This window comes from Saimiri boliviensis, chromosome 13, assembly GCF_048565385.1.
Source record: "Saimiri boliviensis isolate mSaiBol1 chromosome 13, mSaiBol1.pri, whole genome shotgun sequence".
NCBI lineage: Eukaryota > Metazoa > Chordata > Mammalia > Primates > Cebidae > Saimiri > Saimiri boliviensis.
Genome location: NC_133461.1, coordinates 4,844,383 through 4,865,048, shown reverse-complemented (window position 1 = coordinate 4,865,048; position 20,666 = coordinate 4,844,383).

Here is a 20,666-nt window from a genome sequence, read left to right as displayed (position 1 = left end):
TGCCATTGCTGTGCCATTGAACGTGGTATTGAGTAGCAGAGGGGGTGTTTCAAGGAGGGTAAGGCCAACAGACCAGTGGAGCCTCGAGGTCAGGGAAGATGAGGCTGTGGAGAATTGCTAGACTTGGACCCAGAACCATGAGGGCTTTGCTGTGGAGTAGGGGGTGAAGCCCATGCAGCAGGCTGGGAGAGAGTGGGAGGAGGGAAGCAGGACTCTCAGCTGAGGTGACTTATCCAGGAGCCTGACTGAAGGGGCAGGGGAGATGGAGGTCAGGGCCAGAGTCAGAAGCATTGGAATTGTCAGATGGGTCTGCAGCCCCCACCGGTTCCAGGCTGTGGGAGCTCAGAGCTTTGCCCCAGCTGCTGTTGCATGCCCTGTGCCCAGCACCATGCCTAGCACACAGTGATCATTAATATTTGCTCGGATGAATGACTCGATGAGCAGGAGCGCTGTGTTTGTGTTGAGAGGGAGAAGATGCCCCATAGATGAGCAGAGAAAGTTCCTAAGGACAGGAAGATGAGACCCCAGATGGGTGGAGGGACATTCCTGCATGCGAGGACTGAACAGCCTTCTCACCCAGGTCCAGGTAGAAAAAAGTTTGAGGGAGGTGCAGGTGGATGCCAGAGTGGAGCACTAGCATTGAGGTCACCCCTTCTGCAAGGTCCCTGCAGCGTTCTAGGTGAAGGAGAAAGGAAGGCTTTCTATTGCCACTGAGGAGACTGTGGAGGGCAGAGGAGCTGTGGTTGGGGGCATGGGAGCCTGGAAGCCACAGGAAGCAGGGGAATGGAGCATTGGAGGGTGAGCTGGGTGCACTTAGTAAGCAATAAACTGGGGTCAGAGGACAGGGAGGAACGGAAACTCTTAGAGTGGTGAGCCTTGTGTGCGGATATAATGGGGAGATCTTTGCACGAAAGGAAGCTGGAGAGCTGGTCTCAGCCTGGATGCTGGGCTGTGCACCGCTGACTGCAGGTTCAGGTGTCGCATATGGAGATGACTGTTTACGTATCCTGCAATGCTGAGATGTTCTACATACCTGAAGCCATGGGCTTGTTTGGAAGAGCAACCTAAAAATGTAACTGAGTACACTGGTTTCTCACTTGGCAGTTTTCTGAATAAAACAAAAACAAAACATCCCAAACAAGGAACAAGGAATGCACACCTCTTTTGTAAAATGCTCCAATTCGAGTCTCTGTCCACCTGCATCAGGGTAACGATAGAATAGATAATCCAGGTATTTCACTGGCTTCCCACAACAGGTTTTTTCTCCGACACTGGACTGGAAGTAAGAAATGGGTATTAGCAATCAGCGCCTTACTCATGGCTGCTGTGGGAGTTGGAGTTCTCACATCTTGGGACTCCAAGCTCTTGAGGGGCTGGGAGTGCTCTGCATGAGTGAGGGAACAGGACGAGAGAGGGTGCTCACAGCACGGGGAGGGGCTTGGCAGCCTGGCCTGGAAGTGGACCACAGCACTGAGGCTGAAAAGCAATGGACCCAAACTCAGCTGTGGCCACTACTCACTGCAAAGGGGGCTGGGAACATGGCCCAGCTGTGTCCTCGGCAAGAGGAAGTGGGTTTGTGGAGCTGCCTGTGCAACAGCCTCCCGGAGCCCCTCCAGGTCCAGAAATAAGTGAGGTAACAGGTGCTTCTGAAATCAGAGCCTTTTAGCTGACTTCTTGAATTTACGGATTAACCCAGTGAAAACCTTTGACAAAACATCACGAACTGCTCAAATGTAAGGTGCTAAAGTGCACGTTAATAGGCCCCAAATAAAGGCAATCGATAATGATAATCAAAAAAAGAGATGCTACCAAACTACCTACAGAAAAGCTGTTTCCACTCATACCTGCCCAGCCAGAGAAATGACTTTAATGAACTCAATGGCTCCATCAAATTGGCCGTCTTGGGTCAGAATGTCGAGCAGACAAATTGTGTGTGATGAGAGTGTGAAGGTGTGTGCAAGGCTTTTACACTCCTCTTAATAAATCAAGTTGCAGAACCTCAGGGCAGGCAGGCAGAATGCTTGAAGAGCAATCTAGTCTTTAGATAATTCAAAATTCCATGACAGATCCTGAAAATATGATTAAAGAAGAGAAACATTTTCTAGGTCAATAAGACAATGACAATGTATTATTTTTGTATTATTTTTCAGTAATATTGGGGAAAGTGCAGGTTGGGGAAAGAAAGTGAAAGGTGAACAAACACGTGTTTACCAGTGGAGAGCATGGATATGCCTCATTCCATGTGGGTGACTCCAGAGGCAGCACTAGAAGAGGTATTGAAGTCATTTCTCAGATAAGGCAAGTGAGGCCAGGTAGGCGAAACAGCTCACCCACTGTCGCATGTCTGGCTAACAGTCAGTTCCCAAATAGGCTCCCTTCCTCCTTCCTTCCCCTATAACCAGTATCTGCCTATATGTGCATGAGGACAAGCGACAGTCAGAACTGTGAGACTTTTATTAGGTCAACACACTATTTTTCTAGAGGATTTAATTATTTTTACTGAGTTGAACAATTTTTAAATAAATTTACTTGGTCACTTGGCATAATGGAGACCTAATTTAGGACACTGTCAGTAATTCAACCCTAATTGAAACGTCTTTGGGTCATGATGTTTTCGGTTGTACTTGGCATAATTATGAATGACATAAATACAACACTCGATGTTGTTTGATGATCCGTGTGTGAGGAACACAGACCCTGGAGCTGGGCTGCGGTTTCTGAAGCTGTGTCACCTTGGGCAAGTTACTTACGTTTCTTGAGCCTCAGTTTCCTCATCTGTAAAATGAGATGTGGCAGTTAATGTTATGTGTCTACTGGGCTGGGCTGCAGAATGTCCAGATATCTGGCTAAGCATTCTCTCTTGGTGTGTCTGTGAAGTGTTTCTGGGTGAGATTTGCATCGGAATCAGTGGACTGAGTAAAGCAGGTGGCTGGGTATCCATCAATCTGGCAAAGGTCTGAATGAAACAGAAAGGCAGAAGCAGGTTGAATTTGCATTCTCTGCCTAAACGGCTGAGCTGGGACATCGATTATTTCCTGTCTTCAGACTGGGACTTAGACTATAGCCTCTCCTGGGTCTCAGACCTTCAGGCTAGGATGGAAACTACCCCCCAGGTTTCCTGGGTCTCCAGCCTGCAGACAGCAGATTGTGGGACTTCCCAGCATCCACAGTCATACAAGCCAATTCCTCATTCCATAGATACGTGATCTCCTAACGGCTGTACTGGAGAAGCCTGACTCATACATGAGGATGACGTGAGTTCTCGCCTCAGCATCGTAAGGATTCAGTCAGCTGCCATACGTCAAGTGCTTCACACCGTGCCTGGCACGTGGGACGTGCTATTTGAATGTCTGATACTCTGGACGTTGGTAATGGTGGTGCAACTTCAGAAGCAGCCTGTTCAATGGACTGAAATATGTCCTCCCCCCAAATTCACACGTGGAAGCTCTAATCTGCCATGTGATTGTATTTGAAGATAGGGCCAAGAGGAGGTGCCAAAGGTGACATGAAGTCATGAGGGGTGAGGCAGGCTGAGACCTTGATGTGACAGGGCTGGTGACCTTTTAGGAAGAGGCAGAAACCCTGAGCCCTCTTTCCAGCATGAGGGCAAAGCTAGAAGGCAGCCATCGGCAGGCCAGGAGGAGGCCCGCACCGGAACCAACTCTGCTGGCCCCTTGGTCTCACACTTCCAGCCTCCAGAACGGCAGGAAAATACACTTCTGTTGTTTCAGTCCCTCCTCTCTGAGCTGTTGCACAGCACAGAATGGCTCGTCAGCAGGTGTTTGTGAGACGAGTGATGGACCAGTGACAAACAGGTAAGCTCTTCCATTGAGCATGCTTGTCCCTCCTCCCGCTTTCACCTTATGGTAGGATCGAAGGGGTGCAATGGTGCCACCTGGTCCTGAGAGGGGCCACCATTCACTGGACCCCTTCCGGGTGTCAGGTGTGCTACAATGCACAGCCTAACCTCATCATCTGCAGATTCTGTATTTGAGAAATTCCTACCTGCTGAAATATATTTGTAACCCCAAAATCAATACTGGGTGCTTTCACGGCCACTCACAGACATGCATAGAGGGGTGAGGAATGTGGGTCTTCCGGCGTGCGTGCGCCCCGGGGAGGCTGCCCAAGGCGTCGCCCTGACTTTCGATTGTAGCTCGCGCCGTGCACGAGCGTCCTGTTTGTGCTCTATTTACTGCCACATTGTTGGCAGTTGGGTCCTTTTTGTTGGTGATTCTGCAGTTTAAAAGGATGTCCAAATATAGTGCTGAAGGGCTCTCGAGAGCTCCTAAGCACGGCAAGGACGTGAGGTGTGATATGGAGAAAATACACGTGCCAGGGAAGCTTCATCAGGCATGGGCTATTGTGCTGCTGGCTGAGTGCCGTGTAAATGAGTCAACCCTATATATTTGAAAAGGTGTCTTTAAACAGAAACATATATAAAGCAAGGTGATGTATGGATTAGGTGATGAAAACATTGTGACCAGAGGCTCAGATAACCCTGTTCCTGTAGGAACAATGCTTCAGTATTCTGTCTTCACAGCAACTTCATAGAACAGAACTACCACGAATCCTGAGAACTGACAGTGATTCCTCCTCCTCAGAATGACGCTGTGGTGGGTATGGTCCCTGTTTCTTTCTTTCTTTTTTTTATTCTTTTGAGATAGAGTTTTGCTCTTGTCACCCAGGCTGGGGTGCCGTGGTGCTTGGCTCACTGCAACCTCCACTTTCCAGGTTCAAGCGATGCTCCTGCCTCAGCCTCAGAGTAGCTGGGACTACAGGCGCGTCTCCATGCCTGGCTAATTTTTGTGTTTTTAGTAGAGACGGGGTTTCATCATGTTGGTTAGGATGGTCTCCTCCTGACTTTGTGATCCGCCCACCTTGGCCTCCCAAAGTGCTGGGATTACAGGCGTGAGCCCCTGCGCCTGGCCCCCTGTTTCTTAAGGAAGAGGACAGTGGCTGGAATGGTCTAATGATTAGTGCTGGAAAACATCGAGTCGGAATCCACGTCTGCCTCCCTGGGCCCCTTCGGCTGTGCGTTTTCCCGTGAACCATGCCGCCAGTCCCAGCCTGAACCCTGGTGCTCCAAGCTTGTCCTGTTCTCTACCCCTTCTGTCTTTCCTTTCACCTGTCATGCTTTCAGACAGTCACCAGGAAGCAGGAATAAACCTTGCAGAATGACGAGTTCTGCAAGCTCAGGAAAGCCCCCGGCCTCTGTCTCGGACACTCAAACCACACCTCCCAGGCAAGGGCTCCCCGCAGGTAAGACTGATGTTCTCAGCCAGCATTCAGTTAACTCCATTCAGCCTTTGCTGCCACAACTTGACATCTCAAAAGCAGAATGCATTTTGCTTGTGACATCTGATGTCGTGGTTGCTGTCCATACGACCTCACCCACGGCTGATTCTTCTGGTAGCGTGACAGGCAGGACCCCGGCAGACCACTAATGTGAGTCAAAAAACATTCAAGAGGCTGGGTGTGGGGGCTCACACGTGTAATCCCAGCACTTAGGGAGGCTGAGTGGGAGAATTGCTTGAGTCTGAGGGAGTCAAGGCTGCAGTGAGCTGTGATTGCACCATTGCTCTTCAGCCTGGGCAATAAACTAAAATCTGTCTGATGTACATATATATATATAACTAGGTGCGGTGGCTCATGCCTGTAATCCCAGCACTTTGGGAGGCCAAGGTGGGCAGATCACTTGAGGCCAGGAGTTCAAGATTAGCCTGGCTAACATGGCGAAACCCTGTCTCTACAAAAAATACAAAAAATTAGCTGGGCGTGGTGGCACCTGCCTGTAATCCCAGCTCCTCGAGAGGCTGAGGCATGAGAATTGCTTGAGCCTGTGACGCAGAGATTGCAATGAGCAGAAATCATGCCACTGAAATCCAGCTTGGGTGACAGAGTGAGACTCCATCTCAAAATATATATATATATATATATATATATGAATATATATGGCCTATTATATAAGGATATAGATGGACTATTTTAGGAGAAACATGAGCCGCAATTGCATGAAAATCTTTCCTGGACACCTTCAGATATGATCAAGTAAACTTGGAGAATGGTGTCTGTGGTTGGAAGAAAGTTCTGGACTCTGCAGTGGCTTGCTCCAGAAAAGCCACATCATTAGCTCTCTTGACAGCACAGAGTGACAGTGTGTGGGAAACAGGGACTGTGGTCACCCTGAGCGGCAAGGGGCTTCCCAGTGCTTAGGCTCTGAAAGTGAAACATTTTAGAAGAGATTAAACAATTTTTTTCAAGTGTATTTTCTGATGTGTTTGAAGGTTGATAGATTATAAAAGTGTGTCTGAATAAGTCTGATTTAGTCTCAAAGATCTCCTTCAATAAACCTAAACATTTCAAATTGATAAGACAGCATTGTGTGATAGTTTAATTGGTGGTAGTTTTTCTTTCTTCATGGTACGTAAGTTAACAGTGCATCTCTTAAAGGTTAAGTCTCAAATTAGATAAAATACTACGTGGTTGGCATCAGGAAGCTAGAACGCTCCAAATCAGGACAAAAGACCATGTCAGAATAATACCCGGGCCCCGTGCAGAAACGGAGCAGGCTACCGGGTAACACCCGGGCCCTGTGCGGAAACGGAGCAGAAACCGGAGCCCTGTACTTGTGTCCTCCGGTCACACGCGGGCTGAAGTGCCGCTCAGCGTTTCCAGCCAACTCACACATGTTGCGTGGTGTAGCTGGTCCCAGTCATTTGATTTCAGCATTTTTATATGCTTGTTTTTAGTGTATCTTTTGTAAACAGCCTATAATTGCATGTTTAAAATAGTTGGACAACTTTTCTATTTAAAGTGGAGCAAGGAGCCTACTTAGAGCAGATAGAATGAGGGGTCCATTGGATTCATATTTGGTATCTTGCTCCTTGCTCTCCTCTTCCCTCCATCACACCCTGAGCCTGGTCTGGGTCTTCCTCTTTTTCATCTTCCTCATCTTTTTTTTTGGGAGGAGGGTGGGACAGAGTTTTGCTCTTCTTGCCCAGGCTGGAGTGCAATGGCATGATCTCGGCTCACTGCAACTGCTGCCTCCCTGGTTCAAGCGATTCTCTTGCCTCAGCTTCCCAAGTAGCTGGGATTACAGGCATGTGCCACCAAGCCCAGCTAAGTTTGTATTTTTTTTTTTTTTCAGTAGGGATGGGGTTTCAGCATGTTGGCCAGGCTGGTCTCGAACTCCTGACCTCAGGTGATCCACCCGCCTCAGCCTCCCAAACTGCTGGGATTACAGGCGTGAGTCACTGCACCCAGCCTCATCTTCCTTATCTTCTTTTGAAAGCTGTTTTTTTCTCATTTGATTTTTCTCCCCTTTGCTACTTCTTTCAGTGAAAATCTACAAATTATAACATGTACCTGCTTATTATCAAATGTAAATTTCCAAAGTACTTTTACCCTCTACCCAGATAGTACAAAGACTTTAAAATATTTTAAATGAACCTGCTTATGTCTCTGATATGTGGCTATGGCGATATTAAGAGATGTATCTCCTTTTAACCTTAGACACTGTTGCAGTTTGACATAGTTACCATTCATTTAGATTTAGCAAAATGCTTCCAATATGCTTCACTTGTCATTCCTTCTCACAGCTTGAACATGCGTAGGGATAACGTTTCTTCTCTTAAAGTACACTTTCTCGACTGTTTGCAATCTGCTTGTGGTAACCTTGCTCCGTTTTTGTTTGTCTGAAAATATCTTTATTTGTCCTCATTCTTGAGAGAGATTTTTGGTGGGCATGGAAAGAGCTTGTCACTGTAGTCTTTCAGCAGACTGACGATACAATTTCCTTGAGGCAGACTTTGCAGTTGCTATTGAAAATTCAGCTTTGGGTCTGTCATCACTTACGGATAATCCTTTTCCTCCTCCTCTTCTCTTTGGTGTTTTTGGTTTCACTGTATGTGTCTAGATGTGAATTTCTTTGTATTTACCCTACCTGGGAATCATTGACCTTCCTAAAGCCTTAGAATTTCTGTCTTCCATCCATTCTGAAAAACTCGCAGTCATGATTTCTTCCATTATTGACTCTCCACATTCCCTTTCATCTCTTCTCATGAAACTTGATTACAGCTAAGTGAGATCTCTTCCCTCTGTCTTGATTAGAGCCAAGTGAGACCCCTTCCCTTGTCTTTTAACATTTATTTCATATTTTCTTTCTCATCTCTTTGACCCTCTGTGATGCATTTCTGAACAATTTCCTCTCATTTGTATTTTAGTTTATGAATTCTCTCTTCAGCCATATCAAATCAACAGTTAAAACCACGAATTGAATTGTTAATTTCAGTTATATTTATTTTACTTAGTAAAATTATACTTTTGTTTTCAACTATTCAAGTTAATTTTATTGATTTTTTTCTTGAACTTTATTTCTTTAAACATAGTAAACATTATTAATTTATGGTCTGGACCTGTTAGTTCTAAGGGTTTGTGTGTTTGTTCTTTGCTCTTTTGCTGCTGTGGGCTCTGACTGCTGTGGGCATGTTGCTTCTTCTGATGCTTGAGGATTCTAAAATGTAGTCTGTTCACTCTCCACGTGGGAATTGTTTGAGATTTAAGATGAAGATCCATTCCTTCAGAGAGAATTTACGTTTGCTTCTGCAGGTATTTTGGGGGGATGATTAGTTAGGTCCACGTTGTACTGAATTCATGGATTTGAGTTTTTTTGGACTAACTAGATCAGGTGAATTTTAGCCACAGATTCCGCCAAGGGGTGTGTGGTTCCAACGATTGGGGACTCTTCTTTTCTATTCGCCTTCTCTGCTCAGTACCACAGCTGCTCCCCTGGGGTGGGGGGGGCCTGGCCTTTGTCTGATGCACCCACATGCTGCAAGGCTGTGGAACTGAAGCTCGAGTGCCCCTTTCTTGGCCAGTCCTTTCCAGTAGGAGCAGCTTCCGTCCTCTGCCTCCATTTCTGTGTTTCCATTTCCTCTTGGATTTTGGCCTAGTAATTTATTTTTACCCATTTTGTCAGCTCTTGATGATTTTATATTTTTGTAAAGTTTCATCCAACCCTTTCAGTGGTTTTCAGTGGGACACAGTTAGTAGTACCGGCACCTCTATTGTCGGGAACGGAGGTCACGCCTGCCTCTTTTCTAGGGTGTCCAGGTGGTGCTTCCTGCCCAGTACTGCCAGTCACAATGTCCCAGGTAGATCCTCGGCCTCACCCAACGCTCTGGACATTTCTGTGCCTCTTATTTCCCAAGAAGATTCATGTTACCATAGGTAATAAGTTGGACGGGACCTTGTCAGTCATCTAGGCCACACATAAGCTCCCACCAGAACCATTTAGGAATGTCACTGGGCAGAAGTGAAGGCTCTGGGCTCACCGTCCAGCCCCAAGCTTGGCTTCACCACTGACTGTGTGACCTTCCGCAAGTCACTCAGCCTTTCTGTGCCTGCCTAGTGCTTGCTGTAAAATGGGATATTAGAAACCACAGATGTGTTTTGAGATGAGATGAAAGATGAGTAAAGCGTATACTGCCTTGTCCCAATCGTAAGGGAACTGTTGTTGTTATTCCTATCGGAATTTCCCGTGGAACTTCATCAGCACAGTCAGGTTATCTCCTGGATCCCTCTGATCTGCAGAATTTAATGTTCCTGAGTGCTACCTGATGGGGAAGCCCAGCAGCCTCTGTAGAGAAATGCAAGGTGCAGCACCCGCTGGGAACGGCCTGTGTGGCCGGCCCTCCTTTTACTGAGGCTGAGCCTTTTACTCACGTCCGAGGAGCCAGTGACTCTAGACTACTCCCCAGATCCCTGATCCCACCGCGACCAGGAATCCCCTCTGCCCCTCCTTTACCACACTGTCTTCTGCCTAGTCTCCTATTCTTAGGACTCCCTCTTTACCAGGTGAGAATCCCTGTAAACCAGCTAAGCAGGTCGGTGACTAGGTCAAACGTCCTGCAGGTGAGTCACCCTCCTGTGAGCTACAGTGATGTCTTTTCTCCATGGAAGGCCTGTCTGGGATACGCCTGTCCCCTGCAGCCCAGGACTATGCTCCCACAGCCCCATACATGCCAGGGCACACACATGCTGGGCACCAAAAGCCCTTGTCTTGTCTGCCACCCATGCCCTGGTGAACTCTTTCATTCGGTCAAGAAACACTGCTCAGCTGGCTGTTGGCTACAGGCCGTGTGCTGCGCAGGGGAGGTGCAGGTGGCAGGGAAATCAATTTGGCGCTTGCTCACCTGAGGTGTACAGTTGGTGGGACAGATACCGTGTTTTGCAGACTTCATCCTAGTACAGTAGGTGCCCAGTGGATGAGGGCTGAACGAGTTAAGGCATGAGCAAAGTCACACAGAATGGTCACCATGTGAGTGCTCATGGCGCGATGCCCAGCTCTGCGGCAGAAGCAGGTCTAGTGGTTCTGGGCCATTGGCTTCTCCTGGGGCTGCCCTCCCCATCGTCACTGGAAGGCTGGAGGACTCTCCATTATGGAGCCCAGGGGAGGCTGAGGACGTCCCTGCGCTGCCCGCCCTGTAAGCATCCACCCCTTCATTTACACAGGGAGGGAGGGGGGCCTAGTTCCTGGAGGGGTTGGTGCCAGATTGTTGAAAACCACTGGGTTTCTTACTGCTGCTCTGTGGTTGAATTTGATATAAAATACATGTTCCTGTTCATTGCCATTTATGTGTTAGTTATCATTAACAGCCATTATAATTTTTTCCCAGTAGCAATTACATTGATATTACTATATCTAAATCAAAGAGGACATTACAGCAATTACTGTCATAAGTTGATTGGGAACCACCTAATTTTTAAAGTGACACTATTTTCTTATCAGCACGATAATTTTCCTTCGCAATAAATAATATACCAGGAGAGCTGTGCAACCACAAAGCATATTTAGCCTTGTTTGCAAAGAGAATCTCACGTGCCATCTTACATACGGTTTTTTTTAAATAAACGGAACTGTACTTATAGTTTCTTCTTCATGTAAGAAGAATTACAATTAAGATCTGAAATCCTGGGATTTGAAAATATTTAACAGATTTTGAACCCAATAGCTGAACTGCACAGGGGCGGGGGGAAGAGAAGGAGCTTTTCATGCTTTCAATCTGTTTCTGAAGTAGATAAAGAGGAGGGGGCAGGAAAGGAGGAAGGGGGAGCCAGGATGAGGCATGAGTCAGGGGCCTCCTCCCCTTCCCCGGCAGTTGCTTCCACACCTAGGACCCCGACTCTGCCGGGTGGGTGCTGTCCAGACGGGTTGCAGAAATTCAGGCAAGGTTGTTACTGCTCTTCTTTCCAGACCACCCCAGGCGTGGGGAGCTGTGCTGGCCACAGCCTTGGGGCGCGATGGGAGTTCTGCCTGCTGGTGCCTCAGGTTCCTCTCAGCTGGACCGGAGCCTTCCCTCTCCTAAGGGGTGCTCACTCAGAGCGGGTGGGTGAGTGCACCGTGGAGTCAGTGGTCCCGGAGGGCTGGTTTCCAGGAGGCAAGCTTCTCTCTCCCGGGGGTTTGGAGAATGAGACTGCCCCAGGGTACGCACTGGGTGGGTGGGGCTGGCCAGCAGGGAGCAGAGGGTTACCCTGAAGGGCAGGGGCTGGTCGCTGTCTCTCTCCGAACCACGGTTCCGCTCTACTTCAAGCCCTCCAGAGCCTGTGGCCCACTACCCCAATGCCCTCCCTCCCACCTCACCCCCTTCAGCTCCGTGGAAGGAGGCAGCTGATCCTGTTCTCCTAGTTCAACATATTTTCTTCATCTTGATATGTGCAAATTTCAGCTCAAACACTCCCTGCACCCCTGCATGAAGCTGGCTGCAAACAATCCATCCTTCCTCTGAAAGCCCACTGGAGCACTTCTCAACTTCTGAGTCAGGCTGACCTGGCTGAAGGACTTAAGAGATTTTCCAGCTGTATGACATGGGAGACTTTGCCTGGCTTCTCCGAACCTCAATTCGATCAATTAACGAAGAGGAAGAGAACGCCTTTGGTCGTTTATGCTCTGAGTACTTACTGAGCACCTGCTATCTGTAAGGTTTTGAAAGGCTTTGGGCCCCACTGGGAAAGCTGCCTGGTCCCTCCCCAGTCGTCCTATTTACTGGCCCTGGAACCTCACACCTGTCTCTTCAGTGCTTTGTTTCTCAGTTTCCCTATCTGTAAAATGGGGGTAATAGTAATGGGTCCTACCTTCGAGGCTAGTTATGAGGATTAAAGTTACTACATAAAGCTGTTGGATCAGTGCCTGGCGCGCTATAGAAATGTTAGATTCACGGACAAAGACAACGGCACCTCTTCCAGATTCTATGTTGATTACAAGTTGGAATGATAGTATTCTGGATATATTGGGCGAAATAAAATACAGTCCACCATTTTAATATGGCTATGAGAAGATTTTAAATGACATATGTGGCTCACATGTGTGGCTCAAGTTACTATTTTGATTGGACAATGTCAGTCTAGAAGACACTGCTGAGCATTAGATGAAGTAACATGCCCTAAGCACTTAGCACAAGACCTAGAACACAGTAGGTGCTTAACAATGCTGTGTCTCCCCTCTGCCCTGCCTCTCCTTCTCCCAAAGTCTCTTGTTATTTGTGCACTGTGTTGCTCCCCCTTCGTTGAAGTGTGAGGCCTTTGCAGGTAGGACTCTGCCTGGGTCCTCCTGCAGACTCAGAACCTGCAGGCAGGAGATTTGGATACTTGCAGTGGATGGCTGAGGCCACTTTTTTGGAGAGAATTATTCTCCAAGCTCCTGGCAGAACTGTCGCTTGGCAAGACATTTCCCTACTGACCATACTGGAACCCAGGACTAGGGGCTCCAGCTCACCTGGGCCTCAGCCCACCCTTCCCCACTGCTCAGAAGGTCCCATGTCCCACCTCCATGCACTCTCCCGGCTTCAGGCTCCAGGGGGCTCAAGCCATGGGGGAGCGGGAGGAAGAGAACAAACATTATTTTATTGGTTAACATAATATTTTCTCTTCCTTCATTGTATTCGAGGCTGCAGGAAGGGCCTGGAAATGTGACCGAAACATATGTGTGTGATAATGAGATTGCTGGTGGAAAGTCAGCTTGAAAGGACCGGGAGCAATTAAGCTTGCTGACTTACACAGGCTAGAATGACAAGATGCCAGAGCCGGCCCCGCTCATCCATATAATAGGGTCCCGTCCCGCTCAGTGAGTGTGTGGAGTGGGTCTGTCAGCCCGAGACTGGGCGTCCCCATTGCTAGGGAGCTAGGCCTGCCTCTTCCTCCTCCTCCTGGCTCCTGCTCCACCAGGCCCTGGTTCTGTGAACTGCCATGAGCAGATACCTGTGTCCAAAGACTCTCCGATTCCACAAAAAGTTGTCCTCTAAAGGAAGTACATGTGTCTGTCCTGAGTCTGCTCTCCTGTAGTTATAGCCAACATACCTTAAGACATCAGCAGGCTGCCCACAAACCTCTGTCAGTGCCCTCATGGTGCTCCCAATAATACTCCTGTTCTTGCAGACCTGGCACTGCATAGGCAGAGGAGCAACACCCTTGACAACATGGCCTTTGAAGGCTTAGACAAAATGAGCAAGCGATGTTCCTGGGGCTTGGGGCCTCAGAACTCACACACGTGCTGAAATCCAGGAAACTTGACAGGACGCTGCCTAAAAGTGCAGCAGGCGTGACTCCTACACCTGTTTCTTTTTGGGGAAAATGATCTTAAGCTCAGCTTCAAGGCTTCCCCGGCTCATAGCCTTGTTCGGGGGCAGCTCCCACACTCACATTCCTTCCCACCTCCAGGAAAATGCAGAGCTCAGGGCTCTTCCTGGCTCTCTGTTAATATCCCTCTTGCAAAGGGATCCCAGCACCCAGTGAAGGGAGGCCATTTCCAGGCACCGCCTTGATGCCTGATATGGGTTGGCTGTGTCCCCACCCAAATCTCATCTTGAATTGTAATAGTAGCCACTCGTCAAAGGTGGGACCAGGTGGGGATAATTCAATCAACTGTTCTCGGGATAGTGAGTGAGCTCTCAGGAGAACCTATTGTTTCATAAAGGGCTTCTCCCTTTACTTTGCTCTCATTCTTCTCCTTCCTGCTACCATGTGAAGACGGATGTATTTGCTTCTCCTTGTGCCATGACTGACTTTCCTGAGGCCTCCCTAGCCATGCTGAACTGTAAGTCAATTAAATCTCTTTCCTTTGTAAATTACCCCATCGCGCATATGTCTTCATTAGCAGCGTGAGACCAGACTAATACAAGGCCCTTTAGCTGGTCGTGGGGTCCAGCGCTCATTCCTGGTCTTACTGAAGTTATTTCTCCCCCAGCATTTGATGATCTTAGTAAGCAGCCAGATAAGGGTGAAGCAGAGGGAAAGACATTCATTCTTGCCCCTTGACATTGGCTCTGGGTGGCTGGAGTCCCAGGACTGTATGCAGTCACCAGCATTTGTCATGCTTTTCGTGTGGGTGGTCTTTCCTGGTGAGGAGGAAGATACACACACGAGGGGCCAAGACGGTCATCAGAGGGCTGCCTCATCCTGGCCAGCGACACGGACGCTACACTTGGTCCTGGCCCTTGGCTCCTTGGTGTCGCTCACCCCCCAGGGCCCTGTGGGGTGATACTTGGGGGATGGCCTGCTCTGGTTGAGCTTAGGGCTGTGTCATAGCTGGTCACACATCCTTAGCGATCACATGTCCCCTACAGTGGAAAAGTGAATGAAGTGTTTCAGTGGAACACAACCGGCTTGTGGCGTGTGGCAGGAGCAAGCCTCTCTGTGGACTCCTTTCCTAGTCGTGAGCTTTTAAATGACAGAATTTTCCACTGAATATTATCACAGATTTTCTTCCGTTAATAGATTGGGTGGATGACTTTAGGATAAAAAGCTCTAAAAAAAAAGAATGCTGTGTATTACTTTTAAAAAAAAATTGGAAGTGCTTTATGTTATGCTGGGAGAGTATAGCAGAGTGAGGCTTACCCAAGGCTTGGGTGTGAGTGGCAGAGTGGTGTATCCTAGGGCAGCTGCCATTCCTCCCTGGGCCTCAGTTTCTCACCTACAAACAAGGGAGGTAGGCGACACCATATTTAAGGTCACTCCTGGATCGGCACGTCTGTGGTTCGGTTGTCACAGTTATAACTCAGTAGCAAAAGCAGACACTGAGGGGAAAGTGTGATAATCACAAACCAAGGAACTGTGGATTCGGCAGGATGGAAAACTCTGCATCTTCAGAGAAATAGTGTGAGAAGCAAAGTTCCCTTTCACCCCACAAAATGATTAAAAACGAGCCACTCGTCATTTCGTCAAAGAGGGTTAGTCCTGACTCCACTGGCCAGCCCTCATTTGGGAAAAGTGATTAACTATAAATTTATCTTTAAACTTTCAACCATTTAGCACCATAAGACTAAGGAAAATCGAAATCAAAAACTTTCAACCAGGCCAGGTGCGGTGGCTCATGCCTGTAATCCCAGCACTTTGGGAAGCCGAGGTGGGACTGCTTGAGCCCAGGAGTTTGAGGCTAGCCTGGGCGGCATAGGGAGGCCCTGTTTCTACCAAGAAAAAAGAAATTAGTTAAGCATTGTGGCATGTGCCTGTGGCCCCAGCTGCTTAGGAGGCTGAGGCAGGAAGATCCCTTGAGTCCTGGAGATCGAGGCTGCAGTGAACTGGGATTATGCCACTGCCTTCCAGCCTGGGGGACAGAGCAAGACCCTGTCGCTGAAAAACAAACACGAAAAACTTGCAACCAATCTCTGTTCTATAATAAATGGACACTCTGAAAGTTAAAATGACTACCGATGTGTAGTCAATGAAGGGTTCTTCTGGTCAGCATCAAAGGCATTTGTCCGGTGTCACCTGGCTCAGTTTTAGCAGGGTGAGAGGTCCCTGTTGGTAGCAGCCAACATCCCATGGGTGAGCTTGCTTCAAAGGATTCACTGTTGGGGGCCGAAGGCAGGCACCCACCTTGTGCCGGGGAGACAGCTGCTCACCCAGCTGCTTGCCTGCCCCGTACCCCTTCACCCACGCAGCCCTGGGACTTGGCTAGACCTGCAGAAGAGATGGGAAAAAGCAGGGCCTGCTTCGGTGGCTGGTGTTCAGAGACCTCCTTGGCAGGCACCTGAACTCCAAGAGTGGCTGGAAGGTAAGGAAGAAGGAACAAGGAACTGCCATATCAGGCGCGTTACATAAGCCTCTCTGAGCCCCCGTTCCCTTGTTTCTACATTTGTGAAATAATAATATCATCTCCTTTGCTGAGGAAAAGAGTGCAGACTCTAAGCTTGTCCAGCACCCCAGGGCTGCCGCCACAAAACCCGCAAAACCCTCGCCACGTCTGGCCTTCTGCAGTGGCCCCTCCACCTCTGCACTTACGTGGCAGGGAGTGGTGAGCAGGGGCCCGGGACAAACAGAAGCTGGGTCCCAGGCCAGCCTCATGGTGCAGCTGTTCACTCAGCCTCGATTCGATGCTTCCACGTCCAGGGGGACCCGCTGTGCAGGGATCCAGCAGTGATGCCCTTGGCCCCCACCCTCAGGGGTCTTGTGGGACTCAACCTGAAATGTGCATGAGTACCTCACGAGGACATCACCTCTGCCCCAGAGGGGACGGGTGTGCCGGGCTAGCCCTGTCTTGTCATGGTGGTTCTGGAATTTTCCCTTCACTGTCCATTCTGTCTCTTCTTATTCTGTCTCATGTCTTAACAGCGCCAGAGGTTTCTTGTGGTTCAGGAGGGATCAGCCCCTCCTCAGAGAGACAGCTGCTGCTCTTGCCAGGGGTATCCTTAGCCTGGCCCAGCCTTGTGTTAGAGGGCGGTGTAGTGGGGTTTGGGTGGAGTGGAGGCAGATCCTGTCCCGCAGGCAGCTGTTCATGAAGCAGTCTGAGATGACCCGGAGGACGGCGTGGCTGAGGGAATGCCCGGGAAAGGGAGCTGGGCGCACGATCACCTGCGCCAGGAAGCTGTCTACCGCAGGACCCTCCCCTGCCACAAGCTCTGTTATGGCTTATGTCAGTTTCCGCTGGATTTGCTGATGCTGGCAAGCTAATACATCCTGTTAGATTTAAAAATCCACTGAGGGCTGTCACAGGTTCATTTTATTCCACTTAAAAATAATTTAGTCTCTTCCACCTTTGGGTGATGAGGATCATAGGGATAAGGAATTAGCAAAACTTGCTACTCACCCAGTGGTATCTCCTCTCATTTTTCCTGCCCCCAAGTCTGAAAACCCCTAAGGGCTAGAACTACTGTCCTGGCTTCAGGGCGTGCAGAGCCCATGCACACCTCCCTGACCGCCATTTCCAGAGCACGGGGAGCCCAGGCACACCCCACTGACCGCCGTTTCCAGAGCACGGGAGCCCGTGCACACCTTTCTAACTACCATTTCCAGAGATGTCCTCTGTGCCTCTCTCATTCCAAGGGGAACACAGGGAGAGGAGCTGGCATGATTGAGGGCTGGGCATCGGGACAGGGGCTCTCTGCTTTATTGGATGGCACCTGCAGGTTAGGGTTATTATTCCTCGTGCATAGATGACAAACGAAAATGAAAAGACAGGTTCCTGTTGGTTAAAAATCTTGCCCAAAGTTGTGGCGACAATCGATGGAAGAGTGGGATTTGAACTCAGGCCAGTCTGACTTGCACGAATATGTATGCAAGACCAAGCTCCATCACCCAGTGGAGTCTCTCCAGCCAGCACTCTTGTCCATCTGGAACGGGGTCCTCACATGTGAGCCAAGCGTGGTGGCCAGAATCCTAAAGGGACCCTTAGTGGAAGGATGAAAGTTGGTCTAGTTCAGGCATCCCCAAACTACGGCTCGCGGGCCTCTGAGGCCATTTATCTGGCCCCCCCACCACACTTCAGGAAGGGGCACCTCTTTCATTGGTGGTCAGTGAGAGGAGCACAGTATGTGGCGGCCCTCCAACGGTCTGAGGGACAGTGAACCGGCCCCCTGTGTAAAAAGTTTGGGGACGCCTGGTCTAGTTTATCTTTAACTGACAGTCCTTCTTATCTTTCTAAGGATCAGCATCCGTTGTTTTGTTCACTTGCTGAATCATTCAGCTGACACATTGACAGCCTACTGTGCGTTGAGCACTTCTTGGGACCCTCTTGAGTTACAGTACAGCTTTCTCTGACATGTGGGGGTCAGAATAGTCCAGAGACGCCAATCCCAATGCCCAAGTATTAGGCATTGCTGAGACCTTTGAAAAATTCCAGCATTCTGGGATGTATGCTGGGGAGTGCTAAGGAAGCACACGAGATTGCTGCCAGCAGAACATTAAAACTGATCTGAAGAATAAAATAGGTATTCGTTGCACCATCAGGTAGACACCTTAGACCTGTACGATCCATCCTCTTGGGTCTTCCCAGGTGCTCAGATCGGTTTACCTGGTTTTTCAGGTGAGCAGCCTCAGGCAGAGTGAGGGCCCATGATTTGCCTGAGGCTGTGACGTGGGATAGACAGGATTCAGCACCAGCTCTTAAGGTCTCATTTACAACTGGAAAACACCGTGGAGTGCCTGTCCTGAAATTCTGCAATAGTATACACTTGTGAGGCACTGGGTATGGACTTTTGCTGTGTTTTAACATGAAAGTAAAAAGCACACATTATGCTACAACCCCGCAGTAAAGTGCTAGGGATACAGAGGGGACAGTGAGGTGAGATGGCTCCTGCCTTCAAGGAGCCCGCCATCTCCAGGGAGACAACACACCGTGGAAGGTGTTAGAAACGAGATCTGAATGGAGTGCTCGTGGAGCCCAGCAGTGAGAAGATATTTGCCTCCATAGAACTGGGAAAGTCGTGAAAATAAACTCACTGAAGTTAGGTGAGTAACAAACTGCCTATACCGTCACCCACCATTATTAAATGATGGCCACATCTTTTGAAGATTTGCTTGTCAGAGCAGCAAAGGTCCCAGCGGGCAGCCAGAGGCCCCAGGGCTCCTCAGGTCTTGTGTATGGTCTACAAAGGCCCGAGAAGCTGACGTTGATGAGAGGTCCAGCCTCCCTGTCCTCGCCCAGCTCAGCCCAGCCTCCCTAGAGCTTTCTATTCCCGTTCTTCCCACCTGGCTCCTACCTTCCCTGCTGCCCCTCGTTTTCTGAGGTCATCAGTGGCTGCCTCCAGTCCTTCGTCTTTCTGCCCGCAGTCTGTGCTGGACTCTGGCGAGTGCCTAATGGAACTGCTCATCCTCCCGCCGACCCTGCTCATAGGCATCTCCCCAGACCCTCCCACTCGGCTCTAGGGCCTCTCCTGCGGGTTGTGGGAAGTGCAGAACAAGCACATCAAGCATGGCTACGTGCTCCCAGGAGACTGTGCTGTGCTGACCATGGCCGGAAACCCACATGAAGGATGAAGGTCAGGTGCTCAGGGGCACGGTGGGGGCCTGCCCAATTCCCATAGACCAATCCGTGAGAGCCCAGAACAGACGCTGGTTCCCTGGCTGGGCATCTAAGGCTATCTGCAAACTCCAAAAATTAGATTTTATCTACAACTTAATTGGTTCCTTTTTGGTAACAAGGTGTTTTCTTGCATTTGTCATAGACAGACAGATGTTATTCCACTGACTACGGCGGTGTGTTATGAAGCATTTGTATGGTTTATAACTCTTCTCTTAGGAGGGCTACAGCCGCTTACATTACTAGAATTTCTGTGGGTCAAACTTTAAATAAATGCTACGTATGTTGCCACATCGCTTGTTCCAAGTGACTCAGTTCAAAGGTGACAAAAATGGGATGTTTCTCTCCTGCGTCAAGATAATTGTCAAGTATCTTGCTAATGACGACATAAGCTGAGTGGCAGGGGACCCCGCAAAGGCCAGCTAGGAGTTTTACTGACCACTCCAGCTAACAGAGAGGTTTAATTGGTGATCCCAGACCAGCGGGGAGGAGAACACTGGCATGACAAACAATTCAACTGAAAAAGCATAAGGAAAACACCAGCGGCGTTCAGGGCCTTCTGAGCCCTGCCTTGATTTGAAAGGCCGTGAAGCAGGAGGTCTAGGGCCCGCTGTAGGCCGCTCCTGTTACCTTTCTGGACTTACTTCCTGCCCTATTTCAAAGTGTATGAAGACCAGTGCCACCAAAGCCCTCCAAATATCAGACATAGAATCAGGCGTCACAGCTGAGTTTCAGAAGGGAGGGTTCCTTTAACAAAGCTGAAAACGTGACGATAAAAAGGAACCATTTTTATAGTTAATTCAATGGTTTAACTTTAAAAATTCAAGCATTTTTATAGTTAAACCATTGTTTTCGCAATTCACACCCAGGTAGCCTTCAGATTGCTCTGAAATGCCCAATGAAGCAGCATTTTGCAAGATGGGAATCTCTCCGAAGGCTGCACAATAATCCAGGATCTTGCTACTAGCAGCCATGGGTGTCGTCTGGGAAATACTGACTTCCAGGCCCCCTGGAGCTCCTGAATTGGGGCCAGCATTTCAACAGGTGACTCATGCGGACATTGGCGGCTAAGAAGCACCCCTTTCTAGTGAAGAACAGCCTTGGTCTGATAAATATCCACAGACCCAGCTTCTGCTCAACCAGTGACAAGTGATCTTGGGCAAGCCATGTTCTGGGCTTTAAGTTTTCCATCTCTAATGGGAATCATTCGTCTCTACCTATTTAACAGTAGAGAAGTGAAGACGGCAACACTGCATTCAAATACGTCAAATGCGTAAATCAGTTCCAAAATGTTACAAAAAGTATACGCACAAGTTGAAAGGACAAATATTCTCCAATACTGATAATGGTGGCATTTTAATTTTCCTGCTGC